Below are 25,793 nucleotides of genomic sequence, written 5' to 3' on the forward strand. Positions count from 1 at the left end.
AAAGAGCCACATTTGAATACTAAGTTGATTTTATACAAGAGCAACAAAAAATCTGGTGGTGAAATATAAATGCCTTTCAGTATATGTTACTGGAACAACTGGTTACTCATTTTTCCATTTTTCTTAAATCTTTGATTGATTCCCCCAGATGTTTTCCATGCCTTTCAGCATGTTTGATTTTTAGATCTTCTTCCCCTCAGTTTCCTTCACATTCACTTTAATACTGAAAAATTCTATTATTCCTGATAACCACAAGTGATATGCAATCAAAACAAAGCGATAAACAAACATAATAACAGTGAACAATAGCAATGCGATTCTATCAAAAGAGTAGTTCTGGAATTAAAAGGTCCAGTAAAAGAAAGACTTTTAACTGTAATTCTCAGAGTAAGCGATGAAGGAGGACTTCAAACACTTGAAAACAAAAATACATGTTGTAGTTGCTCTTGCTTCTATTATCATTGCTCTTGTTTTGCTTTGCTTTGTGACCCACTGAAACATTTGAAATTGCAAATGTTTCAAGTGACATCAGTGTCTGATATTGAGATGCTAGTGAACACTAGAATACCAGCTCCACAGAGGCCACTCAAGAGGGCTCTGTGAAGCACATACTGCAAATAACCCCTCTGCTCCTGTATACCTTCATCTATTACAAGACGACCTCAGAGGCAGACACAGAGAACAAAAAAAAAAAAAAAAAAAAAAAAAGAAGTGAACAAGAATCTTTCCAATTTCAGACAGCTATCTTGAAGATCTATATGTCCAGGAAAGTGAACAAACAATTCACATCTAGTCAGAGAGAGGAATAATAGGACAGATTAGTATTGAAGACCCATAGCGGATCAGGCAAAGAAAAAGTGACTCCTGGGGAACAGGAATGAAGTTTTAAGGATCCTGTGTACTATACCAAAGGGTTGGTGTTAAAACTGGCTAAATGCATGTGGCCAAATGTCAAAAGAATTAAGAAGTACCTAGTATATTTAGGGCTGTGGACAAGCTAGCATCTGTAAGCTAATGTATGTATTTTATATATTGTCCTTTAATGCTTGCAGCAAATATGAGGAAACTATTAATTGAAGTCTGGAGAAGTTAAGTTATTCACCCATGCTAAATCCACAGCAGAAAAGGAATTTAAAATCTAGATTTAGCTTATTCCAAGTATTGACTCCTTTCCTTCCATCAGATACACTGCCCCAGATATTTGGCAATATTTGGAGACATTTTGGTTTTCACAACTGGAGAGGGATGCCACTGGCCTCTAGTGGATAGCAGCTAGGAATGCTACTCAACCATCAACAAAGCACAGGCTGATCTCTCAACCAAGTATCCAACCCAATCTGCCAACAACACTCAGAGAAACTGCAGAGTTGAGAAATTCTGCCCTGCTCCATACCAATCAGACATAGTAGAAAATGCTTTATTCAGACAGAAAAAGAGAGAATGCTCTAAACACATGTGAAGGAATTTGAGACTGAAAAGTTAGCACCATGCCAAAGAATCTAAAATCCTAACACCAATATGCTACGTTGACAATGCATTATGCTTTTGTTTTAAATTCCATTCATCGGCAAACCCAGAGAGTATGTGCATATTGCAGCACCTAAATTATTCTCACATGCCAATCAAGAAAACAAAAATTACAGACACACACAACAAAACAAAAATAAATAGCAATATTTTTAAGAACTGAATTCTGAAACTGAGACTTTATTAGTAATAACATTAAATATTTTATAAAATGTAAAAAGGCTTTGAGAGTGTTAAATTAATCATATTGTAGATTTTATAATATTTATAATACTATTAAGTAATTTATAAATAGTAAAAAAATGTTTTAACAGCATTCATTCTCAGATACAATATGTCAAGTCTTGTTGATTTACTGTAAGATCTTGGAAGCAATTCTGCTTATGGAAATGTTCTGAATTTCCTTCTCACATAGATTTTGTAGAAGGACAATGATCTGAGAGGAAAATTACAAATTCATCTCAATGCTATCAGTGCACACTGAGAGGATGGAGGTTGTGGAAAGAAACTCACCAAAAAGTGAAATATTATGTCTGACTTGAAAGATGCTCTCAGCTGCAAAGCACTACCATAGAGAACATCAAAGCAGTTTGCAAGCCAAAGGGAAGCAGGTAAAAATGATATAATTTAAAATATAATTAGTAAACATTGCTTTCTATGGACAATTGTTGATGATCCTATAAAGTTCCATAGTTTTGATCTTATATTCTCTGATAAAGATAACTGTTATGATATTATCTAGTGAGTTTTTCACATAATAGTCACCTTTAATTTTTCTCTTGTGGATACAGTTCTTAGCTTAAAACAAAATTTCATAATCTGAAATACTCTGGTTGTATAACAAATTCTAAATTAAAAATATATTTTTTATTAAAAAATGTCTGTGGGGAAGGATAAACAGACACAGCACAGAGGACATTTAAAGCAGTGAAAATACTCTTTATGATACCATAATGATGAATACATATTATATATTTGACCAAACCTGCAGAACATACAATGATGAGAATAAATCCTAAGGTAAGTAATGGAGGTTGCATGATAAAGATGTGTCAATGAACTGAATGTACCAATGTGGATGAATCAATTGTAACAATGTATCTTTCTTAGTAGATGTGAGAAGTTATTCAGGGATATATGGGAAATTTATGTACCTGCCGAAATGTATGCAATAAAATCTTAAAATGATTAATTACTCAATTAATCAACAAATAAAATTATTCCACTCAATTTCTATTCTTTTCTCTACCTGTCACCACTTTTTTTGTGTTTGATGACCAAATACAAGCTGTTGTAATCTGAGATATCACCTAGTAACATTTTTACCCATTTTAATGCTGACAAATATATTAATAACTTGGGGAAATGTATTTATTTCTTTTATTTCCATTGAGGATTTTAACTGATACATCTCAAAAGAATGTATAGTATTAATGGTATATTAATTTGTATTCAGAGTCTTGAAAGAGTTAATCTTCCCAAGAAATTTTTGAGTATAAAAAGTTACCTCCATATTCTTTGCATCTTTTTCCCATTGTAAATGTTTCCCTTAGTAATTTATCTTATATCATATGTGTACATTAAGCATTTCCTTTTAATGTTTTATCTTTGTCTCCTTAAAGATCACACTGAGCTCTGACCAAAAGACACAAAAAAAACACATACTAAAATTTTACAGCTGAGTTTTTTTTAAAGAAAATAACATCAATATAACATTAAATAGAATACAGGATTTTTATTCTAAACAAAGCCTCATGGTTCTTTATTATATCATGACATTTTTAAAAATAATAAAAAATTCTCTAAAACATTAAATACACAGAACTCTGAAGTATAAACTAAGTGTAAAATTATGGGGTTTTTTTTACTCTTAATATCATAATAAAACCCAATGTTATTAAACAATAGACAAGGGGTGTTACAGTAAAATTGAAGGTGTTAAAGGATATACATGGTAAATAATAGTGTTTAAAACATTCTTTTACTTAGGTCACCAAGAGATTGGAGTTTTTATCATTTGTGGAAAATCAGCACATCCGGGAAATGGAGTTAGCAAACAAAACCAAACAAAACTCTATTGATGGGAAGACTACAGACAACCATGAAAGCTCAGAACTCCAACTGTGGGAGCCACAAGCACCAGAGGATTCACCCTCAATTTCCAGGAATAAATCCATGCCAGAACACGGATTTAATATGATAACTAACTCCTCTACTCACTTCCACATAGAAGCAACAACTCTTACTGATAACAAAAAGGGCAGAGAGATGCTCATTGAGACCTAGTGCAAAGAGAAGACCTAAAACAATGGAAACAACAGAACTTGAGAATGTTTTTGTGCAAGAGACCCCACTGTCAACACAAGATAGTGGTGCAGTAATTTGAAGCCTCTTGTGATCTCAGGGTAAAAATAGTAAAAACAAGCTTTATATTGAGTTCAAAAATAAAAAGTGGTATCTCCATGATTTTTTTTTAACCAATCCCAAATCATTTTAGCTTTTTGGGTGATGTGCCATAGTGGATGTCAGTCTTGATATTAAGAGCAGCTGGCTCATAAGGGACTTTTTCAACTAATTTGATAATTGTCATCATGAGCTTTTGACTCTTCTCTCTCTTTATTTTTTTCTCATCTCCTAAATATTTAACTAATGCTGAAATGAATTTAATTTCTTTTGGATCACTTATGCTTCTTCTGCAAATTCCAGCTGGATAGAATTCCAGGATATCTTTTTTAAGAGGAATTGTTGCAAAGATTGGTAAAATGAAAGGTATCAAAGTAATAAATTTTCTTTTTAAGGTCTTTATAAAATAAACAGAATGTCAAAAACTGGGAGAACTTATTTGAATATCACATATATGGCAAAATCTCTATATTCAAACTTTTTACTTTGCTCTTATTTTTCTATATTTTTTCAAGTGGAAGTTAACAGTTCATTTGAGTTTTTTAAAAAAATTCTAATGCATGTATTTAGCATTGCTTTGGCAATCCCATGGATATTGAAAAGCTATATTTCATTTTCCTTCAGCTCAATATTTTCTTTAACAATTCCCTTGAAATTTCCTCCCTGAATCATTATTTAGAAATATGCTATTTAGTTTCCAAGGGGTTGTGATTATCTTTTTATCTTTCTATTATTGATTTCTATTTAATTCCATTGTGTTTGAGGAACATTCTGAATGATTTTAGTTCTTACAAATTCATTGAATTTTTTTTAATGGTTCATTGTGGTGAATATTCCTTAAACTTTGGGAGAAATAGGGAATTGTGTTTTTGTTGAATGGAATATTCTATAATTGTCCACTAGGTCATGTTAGTTGATATTGCCATTCCTGTTATATCATTTCTAATTTCCTTGTAGTTACTCTATCAGTTGTTGAGGGAGAGGAAATGATGCCTGTGACAGTAACTGTGGATTTGTCAGTTTTCCTTTTGTTTTATCAGTTTTGTTTCACATAATTTTCAGCTCTTATTTTTGGTGCATATACATTTAGGATTAATGTACTTGTATTGACCCTATGTCAATACAAGTTGTCAGTATAAGTTGCTTTGGTCACTAATAATTTTCTTTAATTGGATAGCTATAATATCTAATATATACTTTATCTGATTTATTTTAATTAGTCTTTGTTGATATATCATTTTCATCCTCTTACTTTCCACTAGACTATTCCATTCTTTTTGAGCTTCATGATGTTAACATTTACCATGATTGAGTGTGCTATCTTTTTAGCCCACTTTAAAAATATTTGTCTTTCAATGATAGATTTAGAACATTATATTTAATGAAATTATTGACATGTTAGAGTTTATACCCTCCATTTGTCTTCACTTTTTTTGCCCTATATTTTATTTCTCTGATTATTTTCCTGCCTTCCTATAGGTTATTTGAACAATTTTTAAAAATTCTTTATTTGTTCTAATTAGTTACACATGAAAATAGAATGTATTTTGACACATCATACAAAAATGGAGTATAATTTCTCATGGTTCAGGTTGTTCATGATGTAGGATTACACGGTTGTGTAGTCATATATGCACATAGGGTCATAATATCCAATTCATTCTACTATCCTTCTTGTCCCCATACCCTCTCATTTCCCTTCACTCCCCTTTATGTAATCCAAAGTACTTTTATTTTTCCCTAGCAACCCCTGCCCTTATTCTGAATTGACATCCACATATGAGAAAACATTCAGTTCTTTGGGATTGGCCTATTTTGTTTATCTTGATATTCTCCATCCATTTATCTAAAATACCATAATTTCACTCTTCTTTAAGGCTGAATAATATCCTATTGTGTATATGTACCACATTTTCTTTATCCATTCATCAGTTGAAGGACACCTACATTGGCTCCATAGTTTAGCTATAGTGAATTGAGCTACTGTATAAACATTGATGTTGCTGTGTCACTGTAGTATTCTAATTTTAAGTCCTTGAATAATTTTTTAGAATTATATTTTGATTAAATAGTGGTGTTTTTGGTGAATCTTCTTGTATAGCTTTTTCTATGTATGTGATCACTCTAGGCATTGAATGACATTAGTATGACATCACAATCTCTTTGTGTTAATATTTTAACAATGTGAATATAGCATAGAAAATTTATGTCCCTTTATGTCCCCCTTTTCTCCAGTGCATATATAATTGTCTTAAGACTTTTTTCTACATGCATTTATTACCAAATCATACAGGGTTATTATCTTTGCTTCAAAAATAAATTAAAAGTTTCATGAAAAAGAAAATGTATTTCATTTACCTATATTTTACCTTATGAAGTTCTTTATTATATGTATTTACCTTACCAGATTCTTTCTTCTTTCCTGGTGCTTTTATTTTGTGCAGTCACTTTGGTACATAGAAATTCATTTGGGCTATTTATTTTAGTTAGGTCTTGCAGTGATAGGTTCTCTTTCGTTGTTGTTGTTGTTTGTTTGTTTGTTTTGTTGTTGTTGTTTTCTAATTGGAGAATGTCTCTCTTTCCTATCCATTCCCAAAGGGCATTTCTGTGGGATGTAAGGTCCTTTATTGATAGTTCTTTTGTTGTAGCATTTACAAAGCATGCAACTTCTACGTGGCCTCTGTGTTTTCTGATGAGAAACCTGCTGTCCCTGGAACTGTTTTTCCCATTATGCATGGTCTTGTTTCTTCCATAATTCTCCAGGTTTTTCTTCTTTTCTATAATTTTCAGAAGCCTGACTGTAATATGGATTTTTTTGGCTTCGCTCTGACTGGGATTCTCTTCCTTTCTTGCATCTTTAGGTTTATTTATGCCCTTGGCCGAGTTTTGGATGTTGCTGTTATTATTTATTCCAGTACTGTTTCAGTCCCTGTCATTTTCCCCACTCCTCTGGGGATCCATGCTGTGGATATTAGATCTTCTGCTATACTCTCCTAAGTCGCTGAGATTCTGTGTACTTTATTTTTCTGTCTGTTTTCTATCCATTGCTTGATTGGATAATTTTTATTCTTCTATCACCTGCTTATTGTTTCTTTTTTGGGAGCATGATGAATTATTTTTAAAATCTGGATATGTGGTTATTATGCCTGAAGCTCTGTACTCAAGAAACCTGCATTATCCAGCTTCTCCTAAGCACTCCAACAGAAGTGGCTGGGCTCTAATTTCCTTATTTCTAGTTAGAATAGAGGTTCAGTCTGGGTTCCTTTCTTGGTCAATGTGGACACCTGGTGGAGGGGTACTGAGGACTGTGGTGCTGTAAAAGAAAGTACACTGCACCCCCCCTTTCTTTTCTGGCAAGGAATTTCTAAAGTTTTTTAAACTATTGATATATCTGAGTTTCTTTTGTTATTTATAAAGCATTCCTTTTGGTCATGCTTGAATTTAAAAATGCCAATAAGGTAACTTAGAATGGCTACCCCTAGATAGGAGGGGAGGGTAGGACATTAGAGCTCTACAAAAGTCAGGAACAACACGATTGGATGGATGGACTTCTGGGTTGATGAAGGCATCCATCTGCATGCTGGGAGAGTACTTCCCTCCAATTTAATAGGGCGAGAAGGTCCAGCTACTGAGACTGCTCTGCTTCAAGAGAGGACCTCACTGCTTCAGCAGGCTGTTCATCTTTGCCATTTAAAACAGTCTTTATAATAAGTTGGTTGGTAAATGTAAATAATGTGTTGCCCTGAGTTCTGTCCCTTCTGGAAAATTTTCTAGCATTGGTTAGTTAGACACAAGGATGATGCAAAATAAAAATTAAATTTGAATAGAAAAATGAAAAACATATAAAATCAATAAAAATGCAATATGGAATTTATTCATTTTATTTTTCATTTATCAAAGAAATGTGTATTATTTTTAGGATATATTGGCACATGAAATTTGTATTTCTTTTTATTTATTTATTTATTTTTGTGATACCAGGGATTGAACTCAGGGGCACTCAACCACTGTGCCACATTCCCAGCCCTATTTTGTATTTTATTTAGAGCAGGGTCTCACTGAGTTTCTTAGCACCTTGCTTTTGCTGAGGCTGGCTTTGAACTCCAGAATCTCCTGCCTCAGCCTCCTGAGCCACTGGAATTATAGGTGTGTGCCACTGCTCCGGATGTATTTCCTATAAGAATAATTTGGTTGAAGTCTTCAAACAAATTTTCCCAAATATTGTTAATTATATGAAATGAGTAAGGATATTGTAACATTATTAAAATATACATAGGACATAATTTATTATTTATCATAAGCTTATATGATGTTGATAAAACTCATAAAACACCTTAAACACATTTTCCTCCAAAGATTACTTTGGATAACTGCTATTAGTATTTTAGTCTACACAAAAGGATTTCTAGATTGGCGTACACCTTTCATCTTCCTTGTTTCATAAAAATACATCAATAAAGGCAATTTTGTACTTGTACAATTTGGAATAATTGCAAAAGGTCTGTGGGGGGGAGGCTCCCTTGTAGGTGCTATCACTGTGATGGAAGCTACTGATGACAGTGGATAAATCACACTTTCATAAAAGCTACCAACCAATGCTTTTTTCCTTTCATGCTGGAGCTGAAGAAGAAAACTGCATCAGCAAGATTACTTCTCTGTCAAAATTCCAAACAGACAGGTGTAACAGTTATTCTTCCTTATAAATAAAGATACTGGCAACCCCTTACTGGTAATGCTATTATAAAATTCATTACTCTATCAAATGCCTAAATTTCCTAGAATCCCTGTAGAGCCACCCATTGTGACTTGCAGTGAGCACTGGAAATGGTTTTAGTATTTGTTTTAAGAATTCAGCTTAAAATCTAAAATTATGGAACCTACTACATATACACACAGATTTAGATATATACTTACGAAACAGTTGATCCTTTCTAAAAATTTTCATTTAAAATTGGCTTAAATACCATTAGCAGTAACTTGGAGATAAATTGATGAGAAAGCACATTTCAACCTAGCAATATATTTTAAAAGATACACCAGGAACAGTGTAGATTGAACTGATCAGTGGCATTAAGGATTTTATGAAGTATATTGCTCCTAAATCAAAAGAAATTGCTGGAAGATACCTTTTCTCTTATGTCATTTTTCTTTGCCAGTAACTGGAAATGACCTGAGCACTAAATTTCTAGATATGAAATACTAAGTATGTCTGGGTAGGCATGAAAGTATGTTATCCCAAGAAAGAAGAAAATGGAATTATGGGCACTAACTGAATTTAGGGATCTCCCACCCTAGAATTCAAAGTTGAAACTTTGTTCTTGATAAAAACAGATATAGGTTTTTGTAACTTTGTGCACATGAAATCATCAAAACTTCATGGAAAAAGTTCAAAGAACTTGAAAAATATCTGAAATTTTGTACAATGTCTTGTTTTGAGGGAAATATGTACAATATTTTTAGTGGTGTGTTCATAACATTAATCCAATCCTCAGGGCCCATAATACCCCAATCCAAATATTAAAAATTGGAAATAAAGCTAATATATTTGATTCAGAAATATCAGTCCAGTAAAAAATTTAAAAGACCAATAAGAAAGACTTAAAAAATCAGAAACCTCAGTTATCTACAAGAAGGAAGTGTTAGGAAATAGTGTCCCCCACAAAACAAACATATCTCCTTCACTGTATGATGAAAGAAATAAAGTGAAAGTATTTAATATTACTTATTCATACAAAGATGCTTTGGTTTTAGAATATTTATTAGTCAATAATACATTATGTGATTAACATATTTTTAAAAATCCTTGACAAATTATGACAAAATACTTAACTAGATTTGATTTCTTATCAGCATTACCATTCCCTAGTTCTTTAGTCAGTATTTCAAGACTAAGAATCATGATGCCATCCACACATGGTCTCATGACACACTTATATACACCAACATGTACACAACTCCATATATATTGCTGGTATTTAGTATGTGACAGTTAACATATTAGTCATTCATTAAATTCTAATGTCCTGAATTGTTAAATAATAAGAAAGTCTCAGTGTGCTTAGTTCAGAAACATATTGTTATCTTGAGGTTTTCAAATATATGCATGAAATATACTTTATAATATCTGCAGATGCATAGTCTATGATTTAAATCCTGCTGAAATATTTTATTGGGACAACAGTTCCTGTTATTGCTCATAAATTACATGGATAATGCACAGCAGTGTTCTGCTTTTTGAAAGAAGAGATAAGGGGAATTCAGATTAAACTTTAACTAAATAGCATTTGTTATAACTATCAAATTGAGATTAAATAAAATGTTAAAATTATTCAAGATATGTTTTTCCTCCACATATACAATTTTGACTTCTAGACTCTGTTAACTATAATTCTTTGTAATTTAAATTTCCACAGACAGATTAAGAAGTAAAGAAACCCTCTAGAGGACTGTTAATCTTCAAATGTAGAAATCTAGAATTTGAACACAATTTTTCATTTATAATAACAATATTTTTATTTAAATAGTATTTGGTTACCATAGATCAAAAATATACTATGTTTTCCAGTATTTCATTGTTGTATCTTTAACTTCATGGACGTCTTAAAATAACTACCAGAAAAAAAGAGAGAGAAAATGATGAAATCTTTTCTTGAGATGAAAAATTGATATAAACACTTATCTAATCTTTTATGTTAGCCATAAAAGTGCCTATGTAAAAAAAGAAGTATCCTAAATAAATAATATAATATTAAACTTCAAATCCCTAGATAAAGAAGAAATAACTAATTACAAAGTCAATAGAAGACAGAAAGTAATTAATATCAGAGATAAATTCATAAAATTGAGAAAAAATCAATGTGAGAAAGAAGTAATTCTTTGAAGAGATGAACAAAATTAATAAACCTTTAGCAAAACTAAGAGTGAGAAGATCTCTGAGATGAAAAAGAAGATATCACTACAGACACTTCTGAAATCAAGAGAATTATTAGAAAATATTTTGGAAATTTATATTCCAATAAATTGGAAACTAAAACACACTGAAAAGTTTCTAAATGCATATGACCTATACAAATTGAACCATGAGCATATAAGAAACAAAAATAGACCAATAACAAGCAGGTAGATTAAAGAAGCAATGAAAAATACCACCCAGCCATAAAGAGCTGAGGACGAGATGGATTTTCAGCCAAGTTCTATGATATTTGCAAAAAAGAACTAACATCACTTGTCTTCAAATTATTCCATGAACTAGAAAGTGTGGAAGAATTCCTAAGTTTATCTGTGAAGCTGATGGCACCTTGATATGAGAAAAAGACATATGGAGGAAAGAAAAGTATAGGCCAATACTACTAATGAACACAGACACAAAAATCATTAATAAAATATTGCCAAAACACATTCAAAAACACCTTAAGACGATAGTACTACATGACTACATGACCAAGTGAGCTTTATCCTAGGGATGGAAGTTTGACTCAACATACACATTTAATTCTCGACAATTAAGGATCACATGATCATCTCAATAGAAGCAAAAATAAAAAAAAGCTTTTGAAAAAATCCATCACCCATTCATGTTAAAAATTTTGGAGAAATTAGGATACTAGGGACAAAAGGAATTTACCTCACAGTTGCAAAGGCTATTGAAAACAAAAACTGAAGGACACTGTCCTACTGAACAGAGAAAAACTAGAAGCATTTCCTCTTAAATTAGAAACAAGACTAACTACTCCTATTCTCCATGTTCTTGGAAGTCTAACCAGAGGAATCAGAAAAGAAAAGGAAATTAAAAGGATGCAAATATGAAAAGAAGTCAAATTATCTTTGTTTGGTGATGACATGATCCTATATCTAGAAGATGCCCCCCAAAAGACTCCACCAGAAAACTTATAGAGCTGATCAACAAATTCCACAACGTAGCAGAATACAAGATCAAGATATGTCCATAAATTACTTTCTTACACTTTTGTAGTGAATCTGCTAAGAAAGAAATTAGACAAACTATTCCATTCACAATAAACTCAGAAAAAGAAACCAAACACATTGAGAATAAATCTAACCAAGAAGGTGAAAGACCTTTACAATAGAAACTATAGAACACTGAAGAAAGAAATTGAAAAAGACCTTGGAACATGGAAAGAACTTTCATGTTCTTGGATCTGCAAAATTAACATTGTCAAAATAGCCATACTACCAAAAGAATTATACAGATTCAATGCAATCCCCATCAAAATAACAATGCCATTCTTTATAGAACTAGAAAAATCAGTTCTGAAATATATTTGTATGAATTAAAGACCCAGCACAGACAAAGCAATCCTGAGTGAAAAAAGTAATACTGGAGTCATCACAATGCCTCATCTCAAATGATAGTGAAACCAGAGTTCACTCCATTAATCACTCCTGTGTGTGGGTGGATTCTGAGTAACCTGTGGATCTCGATAGCCAAAAAAGCCCATTTTAGAGTTAGTAGCTAATCACAGCAAGGAATCCTCACTGGCATCACATCTGAGGGTCCCAGTTGTCAAAACCCAATTCTCTTCCACTACCTTTGAGTGGCATGCTGCAGCTCTGTGTTGCAGCTCTTAATGTGAGTAATGCCCTCCAGGGTTGTAATAGACTCTAGCAGCTTATTACCAGTTTCTTTCCATGTTTTTGTCATGAAACGAAAATACAAGAGTGAAAGGAGTAGGAATTATTCAAGTGTGAAGAATAGAAATAGAACCCTTGCAAAGGCAAGAAGGCACCTGATAGCAGGTTACCACCTGAGTCTGCTAGTCTAGGGGTTAATAGAGCACTGAGTCAACACTCTGGGTTCAAACTTATGGTAATCAGTATTTGAAAAAAAGTATTAATGCTATTTGTTCAAACCTAAGCTAATCAGGAGTAGGACCAGCACTGACGCAATTGGTTAACACTTGAGTCTGAACTTCCATTTGTGTCTGCCCCACTTTCATTTTATCATCATTTGTTGGAAAGCAGGAAGTTGAGGCCATGTGATTGTGGATGCTTGGAGTTTCCAGCTGCAGTGCTTTGCAGAGTTGACATTCTCACTGGAACTGGGCTGTGCTGCCCTGCCATAGCATGCAGGTTGGTATGCCCTGCCTCACCTCTCTCTGGCTTGATGAACCTTAGGTCCACGCTGGTGTGGTAAGATCTGTAAGGCTACTGACCCATGCTTGCTGCCCATGCTCCAGGCCACCATTCCACATCTCTAGGACAAGTGCTTGACTTCAGTACTACAGAGCTGTAATAGTGAAAAAAAAAACAAAAAACAAAAAACAAAAAACATGGTGTTGTTATGAAAACCGACATGAAGACCAGTGGAATAGAATAAAAGGCACATAAACAAATCCACAAAGATACAGTCACCCATTACTCCACAAAGGTACAAGAAGCATCTCTTGGAGAAAAAATCTAGATATCTATATATAGAAGAATGAAACTAGGTTTCTTTTTTTTTCACCCTGCAGAAAGGTCAACTAAAAGAGGACCAAAGATCTAAGAATTAATTAGACCAAAAACTTCACAACTAATAGAAGAAAACATGGGCCCAACATTTCAACATATTGGCACAGGCACCAACTGCCTTAAAAAGACCTCTGAAGTTCAAGAAATTAAACTGAGAATCCATAAGTGGGATAGCATTAAATTAAAAACCTTCTGCAGAGCAAAGGAAATAAGAATATGAAGAGAGAACTCACAGATTGGGAGATTTTTGTCAGCTACTTCTCTGAGAAGGAATTAATATCCAGAATATATAACAAACTCAAAAAACCTAAATCTAAAATAACAAACAAACACATAACTCCATCAATAAATGGGCAAAAGAACTGAACAGAAGCTTCTAAATGGAAGAAATTTAAATGGCCAACAAATAAATAAGAAAAGTTTCAACATCCCTAGAAATCAGGGAAATGCAAATCAAGATTTCATTGAAATTTCATCTCTTTCTTATTAGAATGGCAATCATTAAAAATAGAAATAATAATAAGTTCTGGTAAGGAAGTGAGTAAAAAGTTTCACGCATTCTTTGTTGGTAGGACTGCAAATTAGTACAACCACTTAGGATAACAATATGGAGGTTGTTCAAAAGACTGAGAAAAGAGCCATGCGATCCAGCTATCCCATTTCTTTGTATTTATCCATAAAAACTAAAATCAGCATAATATAGTGACACAGGTGTATCACTATTTATAGCAGTGCAATTAACAATAATCAAGTTAAGGAATCAGTCCGGGGCCTATGAATAGATGAATGGACAAAGAAAAAAATATATGTGTATGTTAAATGTGTATATATATACATATACATATATGTGTGTGTGTATGTGTGTGTGTGTATATATATATATATATATATATATATATTACAGTTTTATTCAGCCATAAATAGGAGTGACATTATTACATTTGCTGGCAAATGAATAAAACTGAAGGACGTGATGAGTGAGATGCATCAGGTTTAGAAAGTAAATGATCAATTTTTTTTTTTCTCATGTGAAAGCCTGAAGAAAACAAGAAGAAAGTGGGGCAACTCTATGAAGATAGGAAGGAGATTGGTGGAAGATAGCAGATAGATGTGGAGGGAGGGGAAATGAGGAAAGGTCAGAACTGTGGAATGAATTTGGCCAAATTATGCAATATATATTTATTTATATAACAGCAAATTTCACATTCGTGTATATCTATAAAGCACCAATTTAAAAAATAAATAAATAAAAGGAAGACCAACAAAATATAGGAAGTGAATCAAGGTTGTTAGACAAGAGGAGGGAAAGTGGAAGTACTGGAACTGAAATCAAGCAAATTATATTCTATGCATGAATGAGTATGTCAAAATGAACCCAATATAGTGTATAACTATAATGCATTAATATAAACATTTTACAAAGTTTCTCCAATTCATTCTCCCAACAGCACTAGAAGCTGCTAATGATAAATATGTTGATGTTTTGGGGTATGTACATTTGTTTAGATATATGTGAAAGTGAGCATGTTTCCTATGTTTATAAATTTAGTATTTCTTTTTTAATAATTTATTTAGATATATTTCACTTAATTATCAAATTTATATTGATTGATAAATGTTAATTATATGAATTATTATATTATAAAATATCCTTCTTGCACTTTCTTTTTGTAAAATTAATTTCTGTTTTACAATAGTTTGTTTTATATTTTTATCTATATCATAAATATGCATATTATTTTAAAACAATAACCACTTATTTTAAAATCATGTGTTTTCTTCTAGCAATTGTTTTATTTTCCATATTTAAATATTCATTCATGTGACATTTCTTTTGCTGATAAATGTGAAAAATCTAGCTTTATTGTTTACAGCTGACCAAGGTTTTGTCCCAACAACATTTTCCTGTGTTACACATAGACCTTATGACATTACTCTCAGGGGGCATCATCATAATTAACAGCTCATAAAATTCACTGTTACTATACTACTATAAAATAAAGGCTTTCTTCAAGAGAATTCAGGAGGAAAATGATTCATGTCCCACTAAAAGAAGCTACAGAGCTTTGGTAATTATTTTGTGTCTATCTTATATGCATTGTAATATATACTATTTTGTATTTCATTCTCCTTAATGAATAATTGAAAAACAAGAATAAAAACAAACAAAAAATTCCTTAGCACTAAGATTATGGATGCTTTCATTGAGAATTTCCTTATCTCCTGCTACATCCTTTATAGTAATAATTACTGTAACTTTATTGTGTTTATGTATATGTATATATGTATGTGTGTACACGTCTATGGGTTCATTGTGTGCTTTTGTGTGTGTGTGTGTGTGTGTGTGTGTATATAGGTGTGTTTGTGTGTGTATGAGAAAGAGATAAAGAGAGAGATGGGGGGAGGTGAGAAATGTCTTCATATGTTCCCTGATAAGTGGATAATGCATTTTGGTGTTTCTAGAATTTATATTTTCAAATACCTGAAAATGCTGTTCAGAAATAAAGTCTTGTTGGAAAAAAAAACGAAATAAAATTTCTTCCACAATTTTAAATTGGAAAATCTGTCCTTAAAATTGTATATGATATGTGCATATATGTAAATGCATGAGAAACTAAACACTTGAGAAATTACCCTATGCATTTTTCCACTGCATTATCACTCTTACTTTCTTTTACTCTATGGCAAAGTAAATTAAATTATTTAACAATAATTAAGTAACAATGTTCAGTTTGTGAAGTTTTTAGTACTTTCTTATTTAAATGGAAGCTGATGTATATATTTTTACAAATAGTTTCAAGTACTTGATATGTTCTAAGTTATATATATGGTGAATTAAGAAATCTTTCTGACTTTTTCATTGTAAACATTCACATTAAGATTAGGTTTTGGTTTTATTTCATCTGTTGATGCTTCCCTATTTATAAATAGGTTATTGTGATGAATTTACCCCTAAATTATTGTTTCTAAGTTATATTTATTCAACTTCTTATTTATGATGAGGCTTAATTGTTGGTTTGTATATAGAATCCAAGTGTTAAAAAAAAATCATTTCTCAGTAAGTACTAGCAGGAATCATGAACATCATACTCTCATCCACCACAGCCAGACACCATTTCACTTCTTTCTAAAAACTATCCCAATAGTTGATTTGAACTTGAGTAAATACAGATCTATTTATAAGAATATACAACAACTATTAATGCTTATATCAAGTATAACCATGGGAAATGTGTAACTGTGAACTATGAGTGGGTCATATGCTTTTTAAGCTTCATGGGATCACGAATTCAGGCAATGCAGTTTCTCTGAAATGCAGGAAATTACTAACAAAAGGCGAACTTACTAAAACCTGTATGAACAGAGTTTTTGTTTTGTTTTGTTTTGTTTTGTTACATTGGGATTCTATACTTATTCATACCAAGAGTGAATTTTTTACACTTAGAGAAAATTACTACTATGAACTGATGTGAAGATATACATAAAAATAATATACCATGACAAAAAAAGAAGTATTTGTTAAGAGAATTAAAACGTTTCACAAAGGGAAATTACAAGTAACTCTATATTTAGAATAAGGAAGGAAATGACATTAGGAGAGGTAAAACAAGAGGACTAGATAAAAGTAAATACATGGCATGGAAATTGTGACACAACATGATTGAATATGCAACTCATTGCTCTTAAATATTTTTAAATAAAACAATATAAGCATAATTGAATTTCAGAACAAAAATGAGCTATTTGAAAACATTAGGATCAAAGCTGATAAAACATTTAAGATATTATTGCAACGAATAAGGCAAAGATTCTGAGTATGTTGTATGGCAGATAGATTGAAGGAGACAGGTATAGTAGGTTGACAAGAAACTTTCATCCATTGGGATATCTTTTAGAATGGAATGAAATGGAGTCTGGCTGTGGCTGGTGGGCGTATGGTGTTCATTTCTTCTGCTGGTACTTACTGAGAAATGCTAGGTTTGGGAGAAGGGGAAATTAATTCAATGCTGAAGTGCTAAGGGAGGTCTTCTAAAAACCAGAGGATGAGGGGAGGAGGAGTGTTCGTCAATCCATGTAAAGTTTAGTTAAGAGGGTGTTTTAGTAAGCTTTTTCACTTCTATAAACAAAAGACTTGACTAGAACAATTAGAGGAAGAAAAGTTTATTTGGGATCTCACAGATTCTCACAGTCCATAGATGATTGATTCCATTCTTGAGGGCCCGATGTGAGGCAAAATATCATGGAAGAGTGTGGTGGAGGAAAGTAGATCAGGACACAGTTCCAGGAAGCAGAGAGAGAAAGAGACATTCCCTCACTGCAACATAATATAAACCTCAAAGGCACACCTCCAGTGATTCATCTCCTCCTACCTGTCTATAGTTACCATTTAATCCATACTGAGTAGGTTAAGGTCATCATAACAATTTCAATGCTAAACTTTCTTGCACTATCTTACACATTAGCTTTTGGGAGCCTAACATCCTAACCATAATATTCCACCTCTGGCCCCCAAAGCTCATGCCCATCTCACAATACAAAATAAATTTAGTCTATTTTCTAGGGCCCCCCTTATCTTAACAGTTCCGTCATTGCCAAAGAACAAGTCTGAAGTCTCCTCAGAGACTTAGACAAATTCTCAGTGTGAATCCTTGTAAAAATAAAAGGCAAATAACATATATTCCATTCATAAATTTATAGAGCAAACATTTCTATTCACAATGGAGAAGTAGGAGCACAGAAAAAGGGCTGGGGCCAAAACAAGGCGGAAATTCAACTGGGCATATGAGTCCTGTAGTTCCATATCTAGCATCTGGGGCACATAACATCTTTATATTCTCTCCAAAGGGCTCATGTAGCTCTGCCTCAATGGCTGGTTGTAGCCTGCATTGCCTCTGTTTCTTTGTCTCTGATCAATCCCTGCAACTTTCTTTGGCAGACAGTCCGTGGTACTGACATTTCTTAATCAATGGCCTCTTGAAGGCAGGTCTGGCTTTCTTCTCACTCTCAGAGGGGCTGCTTGCAAGCACTATGCCTCTGCTTCATTTTTTTCCTGGCTTCCCAGACCCTCCTTTAAAATCTCAATGGAAGCCTTCAAGACTCCATAACTTTGGCATCCTGCGTTTGTGCAGAACTAGCACCACATAAATGACACGGAAGTGTGCTGCCATCTGGACCAGTAGCCAAGCATTGAGGAACTTCAGCTACTGCAGCCTCTGAGTGCCTGGGCAGCTGAGCATGGTGATACAACTTCCTTGATTTTCCTGTGCCCCACAGGTCTCTTCTCAAAGGAATTTGCATTTTTAATCCCTTGATCCTGAGGTGGGTGCGAACTTGCCAATTCCTGAGAGGCCCTCAAGCCATCTTATTTCGGCTTTGCATTTTAACATTTCTTTAGTGACTGTAGTGTCTTTTAACAACCCTATTTTCCTTAGCCCTAGTTTTACTATCAGGTTTATGTCCAAACTGCAAAGTTCTTCAAATCTTTCTGCTTTGCTTTTCAATTTTGGTTATCACAATAAACTTGGCTAAAAGCTGCCGGCAATATCTGTGCCATTGCCTGAATGCTGTGCAGTCTTGAGATTTCCTCTGCCAGATTAATTAGTCCATCATCTTTAAATTCAGTCTCACATAAAGTCTCAGGACATGGGCAAAATGTAGAAAACTTCTTAGCCAGAACATAACACGAATAGCCTCTAGTATAATTTCCAACAGAGCCTTTCTCCTCTGAAACCTCATGAGCCCAGTCTTTACTGTCTACAGACCTAGTGGCATTCTGGTCTTGTGGAACCTCCATCAGAATTGCCCATTAGTCCTCTTACAGCATTCTAAAGCTTTTCCAGGTTTCTTCACTAAACTTTACAAAATTCCACTCACAAATTCCAAAAAGCTCCCAAAGCTCTGAACCATATGATCATGTTACTCACAGTAATGTCCGCACTCTTTGTACCCATTTCTATTTTAGTCATCCTTTCAACTGCAGTGATCAAAGACCTGACAAGAACCATTAGAGGAGGAAAAGTTTATATGGATGCTCATGGTTTTAGAAGTCTCAGTCCATTGAAAGCTGACTCCATTTTGGTGGGGGCCAGAGGTGAGGCAGATTAACACAGAAGAAGATGTATCAGAAACAAACAAAAAAAATCAAAACAGCTCAGAACATGGCATCAGGAAGCAGAAAGAGAGCTCATTTAAACACAACAAAACTTAAACTGCAAGGCACAATCCTCAACGACCTACCTCCTCCAGGCATACCCTACCTGCCTAGAGATACAACTCAGTTAATCCCTACTAATTGTCTAGCACACTGATTAGGTTAAGGTTCTCATAGCTCAATCATTTCACTTCTAAAGTTTCTTTCATTATCTCCACACATAAGCTTTTGGAAGACAACTCATATCTAAATCATAACACAGGGTAATTTTCCTTTTAAGAGGCATAAGTACTATGTTCTATTGCAAAGCCAGGTGACCCTAGTTAACAGTAACATATTGTGTATATAAAAAAAGCTAAAAGAGATGTTTTAAAATATTCTGACTGCAAAAACTGCCACATTTTTGAGGTGATGGATAAACTGATTTAATATGTTCACAGTGAACACATGCATTGAAATATCACATTGTAACCCATAAGTACACATAATGATTATTTGTAAATTAAAAATAAACTAAAAATAAATAGCCAGGTACTTTTTAAATAATGATTTAGTATACCTATATACAGGAGATAATATGATTCATATGCATAGAATAAGTAGCACATTGACAATGAGCAAACTGAGATGCAAAGGGGCCCCAAGAGTATCAACTTTTAGGCTACAGATAGTAAACTGACAAAAGAGAGAACAAATTTTTTAAAAATAATCATAACCAGAATCAAACCAGTGACTTCCAATGAATAACAAGATGTTATTCAAAAGTACCAAAGACAAATGAGGTCAAATAAGTTGAGAGTGACAATCATCAATTATAAAATTGTTATGAATCATCAACAAGATTATTGGTGGGCTTTGCTAAAGAAGTCTCAATGAAGCAGGAACTAAAATATCAGACTTAGGGAGACTGAGAAGATATTCAGAAGCATGAATAATGTGCAGACAGATTTTTTAACTATTATTTTGGGTATTTTGTGTGCAAGGACAAAAAGATATTAGGAATTGTTTTGTAGAGATTTTTATTGCTTTTATTATTGTATTAATAACAGAGAAATTAGAGATTATTTACACATTTAGAACAAATAAGTTTCTTCTAAAATACTTAAAAGTTTTGCAATTTTTACAAAACTACATGAAATACTTCTGTATTCCTATTGTCTGTGTTTTCAAATTTAACTATTCCTTATCAGGGGCTGGGGTTGTGGCTCAGTGGTAGAGCATTTGGCTAACTATTGCTTATCTTGTTCAGTGCTCTACTGCATTAATAAATCCATTACTATATATGCATATATTCATGTGCATATACATACACATAATGGCTGTTACTTGATGATTTTTCTTTTCTTTTTTTTTTTTTATTTATTTATTTTTTTATTGTTGGTCATTCAAAACCTTACACAGTTCTTAATACATCATATTTCGATTTTTCTTTTCTTCTTTCCTTCCTTCCTTCCTTCCTCCCTCCCTCCTCCCCTCCCTTCCTCCCTTCCTTCCTTCCTTTCTTTTTTTCTTTCTTTCTTTCTTTTCCTTTGTGGCTAGGTGTTGTAATTATATTTTCTTCCTCAGTGTGCATGTGGTGGGTGGGAGCAAGGAGAAGGGAGTGAGTCAGAGAAGGAAAGTTTTCCCAACTGAGGGAGCCTGGTAAACCAGAATGTCTTTGCAAGTGTGTGAATGAGTCTGTGTTAGAAAGAATGGGAAAGTAACACCATGTAGATACAAGTGCCCATGTTAGCAGTTGTGTGAGTGGTGAGGTCTGGGGTTCCTGGGTTGAAATGTGTGAGCCACTGTTATGTGGTATCAGTGGGTGAGAGTTTGTATCAGTAAGTCTGAGTGTAATTGTGAGGATAGAGGAGGAGAGCAGATGGCTGGAGGAAGACTGGCAGGAGAGGATCCCTAATGACTTTCACCAGGATTGACATGAAATACTCAGCTGAATTACAGCTCTGCTTTAGAAATTTTAGAAAGTGTTTTCTAGCTAGAATTTAAGGAAAGAATTCTCTGAAGTGATTTGAGGAGCTCAAAACTTAGAAAAGAAGAAAAACAAAGTTAAAAAAATGTACATGAAGACTGAGTGCAAACATATTTTATGTCCTTCTAAAAGCAAATTAATGTATTCAATAACTATTACTGAGTGGCTACACAGTGTTTGGTGGTTTTGAGGTCACAAGGTTGATGAATACATGATACCTCTCCCCATCAAATGAATATTCTAGTTGGAAAAAATGAATACAACATACAAATAAGTTATTTTGACATTTTTTTGGGGGGGAGAGGAAGGAACGGGGATTGAACTTAGTGGCACTCAACCACTGAGCTACATCCTCAGCCCTATTTTTTTTTTTTTTTTTGTATTTTATTTAGACACAGGGTCTCACTGAGTTGCTTAGTATCTCACTTTTGCTGAGGCTGGCTTTGAACTCATCATCCTCCTGCCACAGTCTTCCATGCCTCTGGGATTAGAGGCAAGCACCACCATTCCCAGAAGTATTACGATTTATGAGGTTAATGAAGGAAAAGGTTTATATACACACACTTTTCCTGACAATTTTTTAATATTATTTTTATAAGTGGATAGTAAATACTTTTTATGAAGAAAAGAATCAGTAAAATTTAAATTACCTCAGTTTTAGGAATATAGAATAAAAATGATTTTATTTACATTCATCCCATTAAGTAAAACTAAAAAAAAAATCTATAATGCATACGAGACATCAAAAACACTAAATAAATACTTAAAGCAAACAAACAAAAAAATCCCAAAACCTCTGAAAGTTGGAGAGAAAAAGGCACCCTAGAGGCATGCTGACAGACACCCAGGATATGACAGAATTATGAGTTTCGTGTACTTTCTTAACTAGCTCATGTCTAGAAGCCTGAATCTGGAAATTTCAGTGGGTACAAACAAAAATTAATGCAAGAGGAACTGCTTTTTCCTAACTAAAAGACCTGGGAAAGGGCAACTGGGTAAGACAGAACACTTTTGGCCATTTGCTTTATTCCCATATATAGGACAGAACAAACTGTAGCCTCATTGCGCCTAGCTGGCACAGGCCAAGTGGGCAGAAAAAACTTCAATTAAAGGATAGAATTGCATGATCTCAGTTGAGTATGATTTTCGCTCTTTCTAAACATGGTAGCAACTTTACCAGGAATAAACACCTGCAGTGATACCATCAATATGGATGCTCTTTCTTCTCCCACAAAAAAATAATTTATTATACTTAGAGTACCATTTATTTTCTCACAGTTGTAAAAAATATAACAGTAACATGATCTATTCTAACCTTGAATAGGTGTACAGGATTGAGAGACTACAAATGTAACTTATTTGTCTTTAGAAATTGATATAAACATCAAAACCTTTTGTAGAATTTAAGAAACCTTGAGAAAATTTGACTTAACCTTTCATTCATTTGTTCATTAAAAAATATTTGTTGTATGTCTTATGCACCTGGAAATTTCCTAATATTTTGAATTTGAAAACAATAGACCATTTTTTTAATCTTCACTCCTGGCACTATGAAGAAAAAAATTTGATGAATAAATGGATAGGCTAACAGAAGACCATAGCTACATAAATGAAAATGGAGAATTATATGGTTTTTATGGCTGGGGAAAATGGGGAGTACTTTCAAATTAAATCTCATTTAGTAAATGATATTGAGCAAATGTATTTGAAATATGTGAGAAATAATGAAATATCAATAACTTTTGAGTGGAATTTCTAATGTTAATTGACTAACATTGAACATACATCACCAAAATTAATATATATAAATTAAACAATAGAGTTAGACAAATATTATTTTTTTCTCTGGATAGAAATATTAACCTGGCTTACATGTATATACAACATATATAGTAACTAGAATATGATATTACATACAGAAATTTTTTAGATATGATAATAAAGTACATTACAAGAGAAAAAGCAAATTACTAACACAGTGGTCATAAATATGCAAGAGGATTTTGAATTTGCCTAACTTGAGCTGGTTTTGAATATTCATTATGGATTTTATGATGAACAAATTGCAGCTGCCAAATGGAAGCCAAAACACACAAACAAAACAAAGCCTTGGGACTCTTAGTTGGATTGGTGTAATAATTGATGTGTTAATTGATATGAACCAGATTGAAAGATTCTTTACTCAAAAAAATTAATATTTATAATACCTAAAGAATTAATGAAAGCACATCATGATTGAGCAACCCCCTTTTTGTTTAATTAAATAATTTATTATAAAAAACATTAAGATACTCAAATTTTATTGATGTATTAAACTTGAAAGATTGGTCAAGTAATTAGAGATAAAATTCTATGCCAAGTTTAAGAGTATACTATCAAATGTTAAAGATCTCAACAGATTGTAAATAAACTTAAGAGGAAAAAACAAGGATTTTAATGGAATGTTTTCTAAATAATTATTATTATTTGAAGTAATGTGTCATAGGCCGAAGTAGAAATACATGAAAACTAACATTCTACTGGATAATTATTATAGTGTTGCAGTATGTTATTCTCTATGTAACATAATCAATGAAATTCTACGTATTCAACAGATTCAAGGAAATTATGAGGCCTATCAAGGAAGAAGGTGAGATTTAAAAGTTAAAAAAATAAAATCAAGACATGTACTTTTTACTGAGTTCAGAGCCTAACCAAGTCTTTCTGAGAATTAGTCATTGTTGAGGGTTAGGTATGTTGTTTCAAACTAACAGAGACGTATAAACTGGAGCATTACATATCACAAAGCAAGAGAAAGATTCATTCTCGTCACTCATCTGTCAGCATTTACAATTTTTTTTTTAAAATTCAGTACAACACTGGGTGATCTCTATTCATTTTATAATATTCAAATACAACATTTCATTGTAGATTGCCCAATTTTTATCAGTCATTTTATATTCTTTTGAGTACCAGAATCTACTGACTGATGGTCATTTCTACTTGCCTTCCTGTACCCACCTCAACTGCAATTTATGTTAAAAAATGTGTATTAATCAATACCTGCAATACTCAAACCTTAATGTCTTCATTATTGTAATTCCCTCTCACCCTTTTTGTCTCTATGCTCTCTTTATTTTAGCTTCAACATATGCAAACTAACATTATCATCCACTTTGAATTTCCCAATTTAAAGGGAACTTTATATGGCTTTCTCTTTACATAATTTTCTCCTAGTAATTTAAGTAATTCACCATTCTGGAGAGTGATAAATCATTTTAAACTTTTCACAGCATAACTTTCCAACTATTGTCTTTTGGCTTCCTGTTACCAAACTCCTTGAATCTGTATCTGATTTCTGTGCTCTTTCTTTCTCCCTCTTTTTTTTTTCTATTTTTTTTCAAATAGTCTTATTTAAGGCTCACTTTAAATTAAACTTTTTATTACACCTTTTTATTGACTCCAAATGTGAAAGTAATTTCTCTTTACTCCAGAATCAGAGAGAATGAAAAATAGGTAGTTTGTTTTTATTTGCACTTTTTACAACATTGAAATTGGCAAGATTTAAATAGAACATATGGAATGAAGGCTGTTCATCACGCTGTTCTGTCTATTCTCTGTCATGAAAGATGAAAAATCAGGTAGATTTTTGTGTTTCTCTAAGTTTTAAAAGACTCTAACATCCAACTTCAGAGGAGTGAACTAAACCTGAGCATATGGGCTTCTGGAGAGACTAAAAGGTGGCAAACCTTCAAACCAATAATTGTTAAATAATTATTTTAGTGGGGACAGGAAAAACTGGTTTTCTTATAAAATTTATATTTTCTTATTATACCTAAGTTATCCATTTATAAATTCATTTATTATGGGAGTCTGAAGCAGGTACTTGTTTGAAGAAAATACACATTAAGTATTTTTAACATTTATATAATAAAATCTGCGTTCATAGTTGCATAAAATACTGATTTTTAATATTCAGATTCTGAAAATTAATTAACAGTGATTGTTTCTTGATTGTAGCAGAGTACTTCTTAATAGACAATATTTTAGAATATTATAAGGTTTACAGATAATTGAATGGATTATATAGAATTTCCATAACCCCATCTAAGTTTCCTTTAAAAATCCCTATACTATTCAATTGTAAAGGCAGATTTTAAGTTTATTATGTAAATGTTAAAAATTCTTAGTATGTATTTTCTTTAGCAAATTTCCTGTTTTGGTAAGAAATTGACAAACTGTATTTGTACAGTTTGGATGCTTTTCCTTTATCAGTTACATATTATGAAAATA

This window comes from Ictidomys tridecemlineatus, chromosome 6, assembly GCF_052094955.1.
Source record: "Ictidomys tridecemlineatus isolate mIctTri1 chromosome 6, mIctTri1.hap1, whole genome shotgun sequence".
In the NCBI taxonomy this organism is placed as follows: Eukaryota; Metazoa; Chordata; class Mammalia; order Rodentia; family Sciuridae; genus Ictidomys; species Ictidomys tridecemlineatus.